Source organism: Heterocephalus glaber, unplaced genomic scaffold, assembly GCF_053883595.1.
Source record: "Heterocephalus glaber isolate CG9 unplaced genomic scaffold, H.glaber_assembly_v1.0 deba00001463, whole genome shotgun sequence".
Taxonomy (NCBI): domain Eukaryota; kingdom Metazoa; phylum Chordata; class Mammalia; order Rodentia; family Bathyergidae; genus Heterocephalus; species Heterocephalus glaber.
In genome coordinates this window covers 6720756-6735597 of record NW_028258310.1, presented here as the reverse complement: position 1 = coordinate 6735597, position 14842 = coordinate 6720756, and the positions used below count along the sequence as shown (strand labels likewise).

General features: G+C 39.7%; 1 pseudogene; it reads right to left on the bottom strand.

Annotated features, from left to right (window-relative positions):
- Positions 1 to 14842, bottom strand: part of LOC101710599 (swi5-dependent recombination DNA repair protein 1 homolog pseudogene) — a 44056-nt pseudogene extending 29214 nt beyond the window's left edge.

Here is a 14842-nt window from a genome sequence, read left to right as displayed (position 1 = left end):
TCTTGGTTCTTATCTTCTCCCCATTCCTAGCCCTCCACCCTCTCTACCCTTCCCTATTTACAAAGACTTTATTTCCATTTTTTCCATTTCTCAGCATTTTTCCTTTCCCTTCTTTCCTTTCCCCTGCCCCTCCCACTACACCTACCCCTTTGGACCTTTTCTTCCTATTTTGCATTATCGATTATTCATTCTAATCAATGGTACATTTTAGGTATACAATATAATGACATTCATCATTGGAAATTTGCACCTTTACATAGTCTCTCTTGGTTCTTGTTTTTCACCCTTGCCCACCCTCCATTCAACCCCTCCATTCCTCCCTATTTACAAAGATTTTGTTCCTATTTTTCCATTTTTTCATATTAACCCCATTCCCTTCTATCCTTTCCCCTAGCCCTCCCACTTCCTTCCCCTTTGCCCCTTTTCTTCCTATTTCACAATACCTATTATATATTTTAGTCCTTATTTACACTTTTAGTTTCTCACACCAGAGAAACTATTCAGTATTTATACATGTGTGTCCTATTTATTTCACTTAAGAGTATTGCCTCAATATGCATCCACTTATCTATAAATGTCTCTAATTTCTCATTTTTTATGGCTGAGTAGTACTCCATTTTATATTTAAAAAGGACATTTTCTTTATCCAGTCTCCAGTTGATGGGCATTTGGGCTGTTTCTAAGTTATGCTATCACAAACTGTGCTGCTATGAACATGGGCACACATATATCACTGTGGTATGATTCTTTTAATTCTCTGGGGAAGATGTCCAGCAGGGGAATAGTGGGGCCAAATGGGACTTCCAGTCCTAGCTCTTTGAGGTATCTCCATACTGATTTCCACAGTGCTTGCACCAGTCTGAACTCCCACCAGCAGTGGAGCAGGGTTCCTCTTTCCCCACAGCCCCGCCAGCATTTGTTATTGCTTGATTTCATGATGGCAGCCATTCTTTCTGGAGTGAAGTGGAATCTCAGCATTGTTTTCTTTTGCATCTCTCAAATGACCAGTGATGTTGAACACTTTCTCATGTATTTATTTGCTATTTCTAATTCTTTGTCTGAGAAATGTCTGTTCATTTCAGATGCCCAGTTTTGGATTGGGTCTTTAAATTTGGGAGGTCTGATCTTTTTAAGATCTTTATAGATTCGAGATAGTAGACCTTTCTCTGAGGAAGAGCAGGTGAAGATTTTTTCCCACATTGTGGGTTGTCTCTTCACACTGCTGGTGGTTTCTCTTGCTGTGCAGAAGCCTTTTAATAAGAAGAGATCCCACTTGTTGATTGTTTGTGCCAGTTCATGGGCAACTGAGGTTTTGTTCATAAAATCTTTTCCTACACTGATGCCTTCAAGAGTTCTACGTAACCTCTGTTCCAACTGGTTCAGAGTTTCTATTTTAATATTTAGATCTTTAATCCATTTTGATTTTAGTTTAGTGCATGGTGAGAGATATAGGTCTAGTTTTAATCTTTCACAAGTTGAAGCCCAATTTTTCCAGCACCATTTATTAAAGAGGCTATCTTTCCTCCAGTGAGAGTGTTTGGCCCCTTTATTGAAGATGAGATGGCTGAGTGTGTCTAGCATTGTTTCTCCATCTTCTAATCTGTTCCACTGGTCCTCAGGTCTGTTTCTTTGCCAGTACCATGCTGTTTTTATCACAGTAGCTTTGCAGTATAGTTGCAGGTTGGGGATTGTGATACCCCCTGCCATGTCTCTTTTACCTAGAACTGTTTTTGCTATTCTGGGTCTCTTCTTCTTCCAAATGAATATTTGGATTGTTTTCTCAAGGTCCATGAAGTGTGCTGCTGGGATCTCAATTGAAATTGTATTAAATCTATATAGCAATTTTGGAAGTATGGCCACTTTCACCATATTAATCCTTCCTACCCAGGAGCAGGGGATGTCTGTCCATTTTCTGATATCATCTTCAAACTCTCTTTTCAGAGTGCCATAGTTTTCAGAGAAGAGGTCTTTGATTACTTTTGTTAGGTTGATTTCTAGGTATTTCAGTTTTTTGGATGCTATTGTGAAAGGAATTATTTGCCCTATTTCTCTCTCAGTGGGTCTGTCATTTGTGTAAGGAAAGCTATAGATTTTTGTGTATTAACCTTATAACCAGCTACTTGACTGAATTTGGTTATTAAGTCTAGAAGACCTTTGGTGGAGTTCTTGAGGTCTTCTATATAGAGTATCATGTCATCTGCAAATAATGACAATTTGACTTCTTCATTTCCTATCTTTATTCCTTTTATTTCTTTCTCTTGTCTAATTGTTGTGGCTAATGTTTCCAGAACTATATTGAACAAGAGTGGTGATAGTGGACATCCTTGTCTTGTTCCTGATTTTAGTGTGAAGGATTTCAGTTTTTGACCATTTAGTATGATATTGGCTGTTGGTTTTTCATAGATGGCTTCCATCAGTTTGAGGTAGAGACCATCTATTCCAATATTTTGTAGGGTTTTTATCATAAATGCATGTTGGATTTTGTCAAATGCTTTTTCTGCATCTATGGAGATAATCATATGGTTTTTGTCCTTGGCTCTATTGATATAGTGTATTACATTGATTGATTTGCATATATTGAACCATCCCTGCATCTCTGGGATGAATCCCACTTGATCAGGGTGTATGATTTTCTTGAATACCTTCTGCATTCTGTTTGCCATTATCTTATTAAGGATTTTTACATCTATGTTCAATAGTGAGATTGGCCTATAGTTCTCCTTTTCGGTTGGGTCTTTCTCTGCTTTGGGGATCAAGGTGATGCTTGCTTCCAGGAATGAATATGGGAGTATTGCTTCCCTTTCAATTTCATTGAAGAGTTTAAACAGTAGTGGCAGCAGTTCCTCTCTAAATGTCTTGTAGAATTCAGCAGTGAAGCCATCAGGGCCCGGGCTTTTCTTAGTGGATAAGTTTTTAATTACAGTTTCAATTTCATTGGTTGATATTGGGTTGTTCAGAAATTTTAGGTCTCCTTTGTTCAACTTTGGTAATTCATACTTATCTAGGAATCTGTCCATTTCTTTTGTGTTGTCCATCTTATTGGTGTATAGGTCTGGCAGTAGGTATTGATGATCCTCTGGATTTCTGCTGGGTCTGTTGTCATTTCACCCTTTTCATTCCTAATTGCGTGGATTTGGGCCTTTTCTTTCCTTTTTCTGATAAGGTTGGCTAAAGGTTTGTCACTTTTGTTGATTCTTTCGAAGAACCAACTCTTGGCTTCATTGATTTTTTGTACTGTTCTCTTAGGCTCCATTGCATTATTTTCTCCTCTGATCTTTATAATTTCCTCCCTTGTACGAGCTTTGGGGTTGTCCTGCTCTTCTTTTTCTAGAAGCTTGAGGCTCAGCATCAGGTTGTTTAATTGGACTCGTTCTATTTTCCTAACATGTGTATTCACTGCTATGAATTTCCCTCATAAGACTGCTTTCATTGTGTCCCATAGATTCCGATATGTTGTATTGTCATTGTCATTTAATTGAAGGAACTGTCTGATTTCTTCTTTTATTTCCTCTGTGACCCTTTGGTTATTCAGAAGTGTGTTGTTCAATTTCCATGTGTTTATGAAATTTTTTGAGTTTCTTTTGCTATGGATCTCCAATTTCATTGCACTCTGGTCTGATAATATACAGGGGATAACTTCAATTCCTTTGCACTTACGTAAACATGTTCTATGTGTGAGTATGTGGTCTATTTTGGAAAATGACCCATGTGCAGCTGAGAAGAATGTATATTCTGATTTTGTGGGGTGGAAGACTCTGTAAACATCTGTTAAGTTCATTTGTTCAAGAGTTCAATTGAGTTCTAGTATTTCATTACTTATTTTTAGTCTAGTTGATCTATTTGTGACAGTGAGATGTTGAGGTTCCCCACTACAATTGTATTAGTGCATATATGACTTTTCATGTCTGTTAGTATTTGTTTTATATAATTGGGTGCACTAGTGTTTGGTGCATAGATATTTATGATTGTCATCTCTTCCTCTTGGATTCTTCCCTTTACAAGGATGTAGTGTCCTTCTTCATCTCTCTTAATCAGTGTTGGTTTGAAATCTACTTGATCTGCCAAGAGGATAGCTACTCCTGCTTTTTTTCGGGTTCCTGTCACATGGAGTATTGTTTTCCACCCTTTAACTTTCAGTCTATAAGTTTCCTTTTGAATTAAGTGTGTTTCCTGTATGCAGCATATTGTTGGATTTTGCTTCTTGACCCATTCTGCCAGTCTATTTCTTTTGATTGGTGAATTGAGACCATTAACATTGATGCTTATAACTGAAACGTATTGACTTGTCATTGCCATGACTTTTTCTTTTTGTTGGGTTCTCCCCCTTTACATTTAATTTCTTGTCATGCCAGATGGGTTCATTCTGCTTTACTGCCTGGGGTTGTGATCCTCAATGTCTGTTCCTAGGATATTGTGAAAAATTCTTTGGAGTGCTGGTTTGGTATTCATGAAGTTCCTAAGGTGTTCTTTGTCATGAAAGTATCTTATTTCTCCATCAATTTTGAAAGATAGTTTTGCAGGGTACATCAATCTGAGTTGGAGGCTGTTTTCTTTTAGGGCTTGGAATATGTCACTCCAAGCTCTTCTTGCCTTGATGGTTTGTGTTGAGAAGTCTGCTGTGATTCTGATGGGCTTTCCTTTGTATGTGATTTGTTTCTTTTCTCTCACTGCTTGTAGAACTTTGTTCTTCTGTTGAGTTTCTGGAATCTTAACAATTATATGCCTATGTGTAGATTTTTTTTTAATCAAGGCTATTTGGAGTCCTATATGCCTCACTTATCTGTATGTCACGCTCTTTCCCCTGTTTGGGAAGTTTTCTGCCATTATTTCTGTGAAGAGATTTTTTATGTCATCTGCACTCTCTCCTGTTTCTTCCTTGACTCCAATCATTCTTATGTTGTTCTTCTTTGCATTATCTAGCAGCTGCTGAATTGATTTCTCATGTTCCCTTATAATTTTGAAGCAATTTTTCTTTTCCTGGTCACTAATTGCAATCTTATCTTCTATATCTGAAATTCTGTCCTCACACTGGCTCCAGTGGAGTTTTTCATCTCCTGGAAATGTATTTGCATCTGTTTTATGGATTCCATTTGTTTCCTATGCTGGGATTCCATCATGTTCCTCAGCTCCTCTCTAGATTTATTAATCATGTCTTACACTAGGGGCACAATTTCTCCTGTTATTTGAGAAATTATTTCTGATTTCATTTTTTTTCAGATCCCCTTTTGTTGCCAGTTCAGTGGGTCCAGGTGGTTGAGTATCAGAGTGTTCCATCTCATTTCCCTTTGTGGTTGCTGTAGGTTATCTGGAAGTCTAGTTTTGAGACTTATTTACATGTTTTCGCATTTCAACTGTGGGGGTGTGTGGCTGTTGGCATCTGCATGGATTACCTCCTCTGAGCTGGGACAGGTGGGACAGGGGCTGGGAGCAGTGGTAGCGATGGTGGCCCAAAAGCCCTTTCCTGTGGGCTGGAGCAGTGGGAGGAATGGTGGCCGGGAAGCCCCTTTCTCTGGACCAGGAGCAGTGGGACGGCAGCTCAGAAGCCCCTACCTTTGGGCTGGGAGCAGCAGGACTCAGTACCATGGTCTGGTGGTCCTGTGTCCTCTGTGTCTTTGTAGTGTGGAACCAGGTGGCTGCTTGTCTGCAGTGGGCTGATTCGGCGTGTTCCCTGCAACTCGGGACCTCCGTAGGGCGTGCGCAGACCTGCCTGTCTGCAACGGGAATTTGCAGAGGTTTTAGTCCACAGTCAGCTGGCTCCAAGGCAGAGTGGCATGGCAAAGAAACAGTCCATGGTAGAACAGATATGAAGCAGCAAAGGACCAAAGAGTAGCAGAGGCAACCGAAACCCCTGCAAAACTATCTTTCAAAATTGATGGAGAAATAAGATATTTTCATGATAAAGAGCACCTCAGGAACTTCATGAATACCAAACCAGCACTCCAAAAAATTGTAGACAATACCCTAGGAAAAGACAATGAGGATCACAACCCCAGGAAGCTCAGCAGAATTAATCCACTGGGTGTGACAAATTAAATGCAAAGGGGGAGAATCCAACAAAAAGAAAAAGTCATGACAAGGCTTTTAAAACTTTTAACTTCATCTTCCTAATGAGTGTATAATTCAATCTTATTATTGTACTGATTAGTATTTTTCAGATTCTAGAATTGCACACCATTCCTTGTGCTATACTGGCTATTTATCATCTTATGTCTACATTTTAATTGGGTTGTCTATTAATGAGCTCTAAGAATTCTTTATATATTCTGATCATAGGTTATATGCATTGTAAATATGGTCTGTTTAAGGACTACTTTTCATTTTAATGATGTCATTTAAAGTTCTAAATTTTGATGGAATCTCATTTATCAATTTTTTTCTTTTATACATCATGTCTTTTGTATCCTAGGTAGTTCTTGCCTACCCTAAATTCATAAATATTTTCCCTTATAATTTCTTCTTAAAGTTTTATACTTTTAGGCTTTCTTATTTAGGGTCATAGATCCCTTCAAGTTAATTTCATGTATGGAAAAAAAGGGTTGAGGTGAATTTTTTATATATGAATACCAGGTGTTCTAGTGCCATTTGCTGCAAACACTATCTCTTCCTCGGCTCTTGAATTGAGTTTATATTCTATAAAATGCTAATGTTAAATAATCTTTCAAAACTCAGTGGACCATATATGTGTGGTTCTATTTCTAGATTCTCTTTTATTCCAATGATCTGTATGTCTTTCCTTACACCAACACTGCCTTGATTACTGTAGCTTTAGAAGAGGTCTTAAAATTAGGTACTAAACATCTTACAACACTGTTTTTGTTTTTGTTTTTAACTTTTCTAGGTCCTTTGTACTCCTATATAACTTTTAAATTTCAATATCCAATTCTTTTTTATAGCAAGTATACTCTGACCTGAATGTTCTAGGGGCTCCTAGAGATTTCTTAGTATTTTCTCTGTAGATGATCATTTCATCTACATATAAAGATTTTGCTTCTGCCATGCCAATCCTATCCTAGTTGTGTCATTTTATTGCCAGACTATTTTGGTGGGGACTAGGTTTCAAAGTTTAATGGACAGATAAAGAGTAAGCATATCTGCCCTTGTTCCCCACCTTAAGGGGAAAGCATGGTATCTTCTCCATTTATATAAGGCATTCTTGCTGGAAGTATGGAGTACATGTCTTTAATCTATTGAGAAGTTTCTGTTCTACTTCCAGGCTCCTGATAGCTTTTACCATGAACAGCTGAAGAATTTAGTCCAATACTTTTTCTCCAACTAGTGACAGGATCATATGGCTTTTTCCTTTCCTCTGTTAAAATGATGACTTTTGGGGGTGGATCTTCCAATGTTGAACCAACACTGCCATCCCTATAACAAAACCACTTTCTACATCCTGCCAGAGCTGACTTCTAAGAGTTTGTTTTGTTAAACAAATTTCTATCTATGTTCATACTTTTTTCTTCTATTATCTTTATCCAGTTTTAGGATTAGCACAATGTTGAGTTCCTAAAATGAGGGGAGAAGTGTTCCTTCTTTTTTCTGCTTTAAATGTTTGATATAATTTATCAGTTAAAATGTTTATGAGCCTGCTGTTGTCATATAGGTAGGTTTTCAAGCTAGGAATATACTTTCTTTAATAGGTGCTATTCAAATTTTATATTTCCTCCAGAGTTAGTTTCATTAATTTGTCTTCCAAGGTACTTCTTAGAAGTTGTCAAATTTATTTCAAAACAGATTTTTGTAATATGCTTTCTATATCCTTTTAAATTCTGTAAAATCTGTGGTGATGTCTCCTAGATCTTAATATTGTAATTTAAAAAATGTATACCTGATATTGTGTAACAGGAAGAAAAGGTCTAAAAGAGCAGGGGAATTGGGAGGGGTAGGGGAAGGGAAAAAAGGGAAAGGAAAAATTATGAGAAGGGGAAAAAAATGGAAACAATGTCTTTGCAAATAGGGAAGGGTAGAGGGGGTGAAGGGAGGGCAAGGGAAGGGGAAAAATAATAAGAACCAAGAGACTCATGTAAAGGTAAAGGATCCCAATGATGAATGTAACTGCATTTTATACCTAAAATGTACCAATAAACTTAATGGGGGAAAAAAAATCCATGTAAGACAACTTGATATGAGAGTCAAACAGATTTTACATCACTGGACCTGGGAAGGCTCCATAAATGAGGTAACATAATTTTAAGAACGTGCCTTCTTTTCTCCCAGCCTTGTCTTATTATTGTCAATAAGAGTAATAATCTCATAAGCCTGTTCTCTAGACAGAGCATGCAAATGTACCATATTCAGGTGCAGATTCAAGGTTACTGGACAGAGTGCATTATGACTTCTCTAGGAGAGGAGGAATGGGGTGGGAGACCCTCTGTTGTGAGTGGTCTCATTTGTGACAAGCAAGTGCACCTGTTTTCCCTTCTATAAAATGGGGGCAGTGATTCCTACTTCAAGGGGGAGAGAGTGTAGATGGTAAGTATGTGACCTGCCAGGCACCTAGTGGGCATCCAGTTCATCTAGGCCTTTCTTCCTCTCTCATTTGCACAGCAAGAGTAGGCTGGGGCATCCTGCAATAATCCTACCCCAAGCAGCTTCCCAGGCAGGTTTGGTCCCTTGAAATTGGGCTTCACTGAATTTCTGTGCCAGAGCCCACATGGACCCAAGAACAAGGGCATGCACTGAAAAGAAAACCAACGCGCCTCCTCTGTCTGATCCCGAAAGGATTAACATGTAGATTCAAGACCAGGAGTTAGTGGCTCCCCTGGCAGGAAACAGGGCCTGCAAGTCCAAGACATCCTAGGAGACTTTGCTGCTTGAGACACATTTGGTACAACTGAAATCAAAATAAGGAAGAAAGATGCATATAAAAATTGAAAATATCTTTTTTAAAAAAATTAATTTTATTGATACATTTTAGGTATACAATATAATGACATTTATCATTGGAAATTTGCACCTTTACATAATCTCTCTTGGTTCTTATTTTTCCCCCTTCCCCTACCCTCCCTTCAACATCTCCATCCTTCCCTATTTACAAAGACTTTGTTTACTTTTTTTCATTTTCTCATATTAATTCCATTCCCTCTTTCCTTTCCTCTACCCCTCCCACTTCCCCTTCCTCTTTGCCCCTTTTCTTCCTATTTCACATTATCTATTATACCTTTTAGTCCTTATTTACACTTTCAGTTTCTCACACTAGAGAAACTATTTGGTATTTACACATGTGTGTCCTATTTATTTCACTTAAGAGTATGGCCTCATTGTGCATCCATTTAGCAATAAATATCTCTAATTTCTCATTTTTGATGGCTGAGTAGTACTCCATTTATCAAAAACCACATTTTCTTTATCCAGTCTCCAGTTGATGGGGAAATGGGCTGCTTCCAAGTTTTAGCTATCACAAATTGTGCTGCTATGAATATGGGTGCACATATATCACTGTGGTGTGATTCTTTTAATTCTCTGAGGAAGATGTCCAGCAGGGGAATAGCTGGGTCAAATGGGACTTCCAGGCCTAGTTCTTTGAGGTGTAACCATACTGATTTCCACAGTGGCTGTACTAGTCTACACTCCCACCAGCAGTGGAGCAGGGTTCCTCTTTCCCTACTGCCCCACTAGCATTTGTTATTGGTTGATTTCATGATAGCAGCCATTCTTTCTGGGGTGAGGTGGAATTTCAGTGTTGTTTTCATTTGCATCTCTCCAATGACCAGTAATGTTGAACATTTTTTCATATGTTTATTTGCTATTTCTACTTCTTTGTCTGAGAAGCCTGGGGTCCTGATGGCTTCACTGCTGAATTCTACAAGACATTTAGAAAGGAACTACTACCAGTACTGTTTAAACTCTTCAATGAAATTGAAAGGGAATACTCCCGAATTCATTCCTGGAAACAAGCATCACCTTGATCCCCAAAGCAGAGAAAGACCCAACTGAAAAAGAGAAATATAGGCCAATCTCCCTAATGAACATAGATGCAAAAATCCTTAATAAGACACTGGCAAATAGAATGCAGAAGATCATCAAGAAGATCATACGCCCTGACCAAGTGGGATTCATCCCAGCGATGCAGGGATGGTTCAACATATGCAAATCAATCAATGTAATGCACTATATTAAAATTGAAAATATCTTAAGTCACATGCTTGTTTTCACCAGACACAATTTTCTCCCAAACTGTGAAACTTCAGAAATGTCAAACAAAGGACAGAAGAAATGAACTAATTCAGAACTATAGTTATGCTGACTTGAGAAAGGGAGGTGGAAGGAAAGAAGGGAAAGAGGAAGGAGAATGGAGCAGGGAGGAAGGAAAGGAGAGAAGGGGGAAAAGGGGGACGGGTCTGGGCCTTAGGTGGGGCAACCGGGGTAAACAGAGAGATCAAGGGATTGTCAAACCCTCAAGCCACCTGTCTCAGAAAAGGACCTCTGAAAAGACTGAGGTTTTCACAATAAATGCAGGTTCTTTTCAGTGCAGTTTTCTCAAAACAGCAGACACCTGTGGGGCAGAATCATTCAACAATCCTCAAAGAACACAGGCTGCCCTGAAGCATTTTCAGGGCGGTGGTGGGGACAGCCGGGAGCCTGAGTGGACAGCAGTGGCCACTTCCTCAAGCAAACACTCAGACACCTGCCGAGCAGGGCACCTCTTCCTCCTGGGCACTGCCTGCCCACCTCCCCCCTCCAGCACCACCTCGAGTCCCACTGAAGAAGGCTTAGGGAGGGCACCCTGTCCCAGCTGCCTCCCCAGGTCCCCGACCCAGCTCCTTTCTTCCCTTGCCACCTTTTTTTCCAGGATATTGCCCTCCACTCCCTCCACCTACTCCCTCCTTCGGTTGCCCTCTCCTTGTTTCCAAGCCAACTGTTTTCTCCACCAGACCTTCAACCAGTCCAACACTTCCCAATGCTGGCTGCTGGCAGTGAAGAAGCCCCAGGCCTGGCCAGTTGGCCCACAGGGCTGGAGCTGCTGAGGCTCCTGCTTAAGTTTGGCCCCCAGTGTGCTGTCAGTAAGGAGGTCTTCGCTAGACACAGTGCTTTCTGGTCTCAGGTCACCTGCCAGCACACACACCCTTCGTTTTTCTCTAATGTGGAGGTAATTACTGTTCGTTGGCAACACATCTCAAAGTCTGGAAGCCTTGATTTCTCCTGTGCATAATGGGCCCAGTAACCAAATCAGTATCAGGGATTAAATGAGATAATACACAGAATACTAGATTGCTGTTACTATACAGTTTCTTTGTGCTGGTGACCCCCAACTCCTATACTGCCTTGCGTTCCCAGCTGGTAGACTTTGTACATGGCAAGATGTATACACTTGCTACTCAAAGCCCGGAAGAGCAGAGTTCTGACCTTTTCCTCCAGCAAGGGTTTTTCTAGAGCACTTTAAAGAATCTGCTTGCTTTATTATGCCTGGATTTTGGCATTCCTTGCATTTGTTTGTTCACAATAAAAGAATGTGTCTTTCTCAAGGACAGGGACAGTGTTTTATTCTTTTTATGTCCCTGGCACCTGGCACATATTTGGGATGTGGCAGTTCAACAAATATTTGTAATATAATTTAAATGATTTAGCTTTACAGGTCACTCAGAGTTGGAAATGTTTGGAAGGGCTATGAACAGAGTGAGGAGCTGCCAGAGCAGGACCCAAGAACCAAGGCACAGTGCCAGTGGCTGGGTCAGCTGCGGTGCCTCTCCTGGCTTCTTGTTTAACTGGAACAAGCGTGTGTGTGTGTGTGTGTGTGTGTGTGTGTGTGTATGTGACTGAAGCAGACACAAGACACATCCAGCCTTGGGCATCTATTACTTTTCGGTTTTTGTTTTGTTTTGTTTTGTCTTTTGGTACCAGGGATTGAACTCGGGTCCTTGCGCTTTCACAGCAGTGGCAAAACCACTGAGCTGAATCCCCAGCCCCATCTATTACTTTTTGTAAAGGCTCACTTGAAATACAAGGTAGAAAATCAGTTCTTATTTTTAGATGAGTTGGTTTTATTAATTTACTCCATAAATATTTACTGAGGGCCCACTATGTGCCATACACTGTGCTAAGTATAAAGGACACAAAAACTACTAAATATTCACTGACTCAATCAAAAGTTTATTAATTGACTCCTCTGATTATGGTATCCTAGAAAGGAAACAAAATAATATATTTAAATACTAGTTATTGATTCTAGGTCTCAAGAATTCAAGCATATATGAACCATCTCACATCACACAAACCATACTGGTGCATGGCTATTACAGCTACAGCATGGAACCAAATCTCCTCCAAAATGCTCCGATGCCAGAAGGCTGTCTACATCTATTTAGCAGTAGTCTGCCCCTGTATAGAACTGATTTTTTCATTCATTCCATTATTAAGTAAACTCCTAGCTGCATACAATTAAACCTCTGAAAATATGAAAATAATTAAATTAGTTCATCTCATTGGGAAATCAAATAAATACATGCTTACTTCCAACCTGATAATCTGAAACCCAAAATGCTCTAGAATCTGAAACTAAAAGTGAAAAAAAAGTGAAACTAAAAGTGAAACAAATCCACACCTGACCTCAGAGCCCCTCTCCCCCTTGAAAAAGACAGTCATTAGGCAATGGCCCAATAATTATTTTTATAATGAAAGGAAAAATGAGAGCATTTGTTGACCAGGTATCTTGTACTAGATGGATGCCTGAAGTTTGACCAGGCTGTCTTTGGGGTCCCATCCCTTGTTAGGGAATCCTGGCTAAGGTCGGAAAGCAGGTTTCATGAACTCCATCACAAATGATGGTGAACAGTGCACTTTGCATAGTTGACCATCTCCCATGACTGTGCACTCCATTCGACCCACGAGCTTTCCAGGTAGTCCAAGGGTCTGGGAGAGAGCCAACTTCCTTCAACAAGCTGGACGAACGCAGAGGTGCCTTCTGCCTGCAGATAGAATATGCAGGAGAGCCCAGGTCTGGCTCTTCCTGTCTCAGGGAGGCTTGGGTGATCATATTTGTGGGATGTTACTGCCATGACCCAGTGCATACTGGGCAGCTGGATATAAAGGGTCAGGGGCCAGTGTCTGTGAAAACTTCTATTTTGGGGGACCCCAGTAAGTAGCCAGTTATTTTTGTTTTCATGGTATATAGCGGCGATGAGGAACCTTTTAGAGCAGCCACCACTGGTATATAACATGAGGGTAGATGGGGTAGTTTCTTGCATCAGAAGCCATAGGGGAACGAATGGTCATCATAAGTGGTTTAGAGACTTCCGGGGGCCTGGGAGGGCATCGCTAGAGCCCCTGAAGTGAAGGAGTTCTCTTGAAGGTACCAGCTGGAGTGCCTATTGATTTTAATTTGTAAGTAAACTTTTACCACCAGAACCCCAAAAGTACTCAAAGATATTGAACTTATATGACCTTAATGAATATGTTCAATGAATCTCCTTGGACTAGTTATCAATATAATATCACACCTGTGAGAATGGATATCCCTAAGATCTTGTCTTCAAAGTTGGTATGTGACAACAGAGCTGTTGATATATGACATGACATGGGTAGCCTGTTATATTGCATACCTTTCAGAACTGTAGGCAAACTGCTCTGATTCAGGGTCTTGCTGTTAATTCTGGCTGGCCTTGGATTCACTATGTAGGCCAAGCTGGACTCAACCTTGTGGCAATCCTCCTGCTTCAGCTTCCCCCCACCCCAGTGCTGGGATTACAGGTTGCAACACATGCCCGGCTCTTCTGAGAATATTGGAAGACATGGAGCAGTTAGCCAGTCTATAGGAACAAAGCGTTTACTGGTGGCTGATTGTGTAGAATCACTAATTTTGGCAGCACTAGTTCATGAGTATGGTGCCTTACTGACTGAGAACATAGAATTAAGGTTGTAGTAGTCTGGCATGTGCACTTAATATTTCCAGATTTAAAAATAGATAAAATCTGGCTGTCTCAGTGGGCATAATCAACCCTTTATTAATTAGGTTTTATATTGCAATTTTGGAGGCTCTTTTAAAATTTACAGGGTCATACTAACTATCTTAACTGGGAGCTCCAGGGATTCCTTTCAATCAAGCTAATTTGTAAGTGCCAAAACCTTACTTTAATCTTTATTTATTCTTTATGTTAGAATATCTACAACTAATTGATAGCATTTTAGGACAATGGGTATGATAACTATGGGAAATTTAGGCAAGGCTGTAGTTAAAGTGAGGAATACCGATTTTTTTCTATTTTCTATTCTGTCATCCTCTCAAGATTTTAGGGGGAGGGCTGGGGATTTAGCTCAGTGGTTCCACCGCCTGCCTCACAAGCGCAAGGTCCCAAGTTCGATTCCCGGTATCAGAAAAAAAAAAAGATTTTAGGGGTAGAGCATTTAAAGTTAGTGGAATCGCCAGGTAGAATTTGAGCCCCAATATCAGTTAACCTTATGATGTTTTGTCAATGGCTATATTTTAGCAAATGTTAAAGTTTAAGCCTGTGTTTAAAGGCACAAAAAGCCAGTGAGCACCTTAAAATTATTTTTGTTATATTAATTACTTAGTATATAAATTTTAGATTTGATTAAATGATGGGCTTTTGTTTTAATTTTATATTATATATAATTTGTTAATAATGTATTTATATTAAGTTATATATACACACAATTTACTTATTTATCATTTATTTCTCCCTATTTGTATGGACTTTCTTGTGACAGTAATTAATCTAAAGCTAGCACTGGATCTGTTAGACTTAGTATTTGCTTTGTACATGAAATTTGAAGTTCTTCCTTTGACTTGTATGTACCTACAGCAGCAGCCTTCTTCCCCATTCTCCTGAATCTGAAGTTCTTTGTCTTCAGCTGATTTGAGGGAGAGAGGGTCTGATACCCAGGCCAT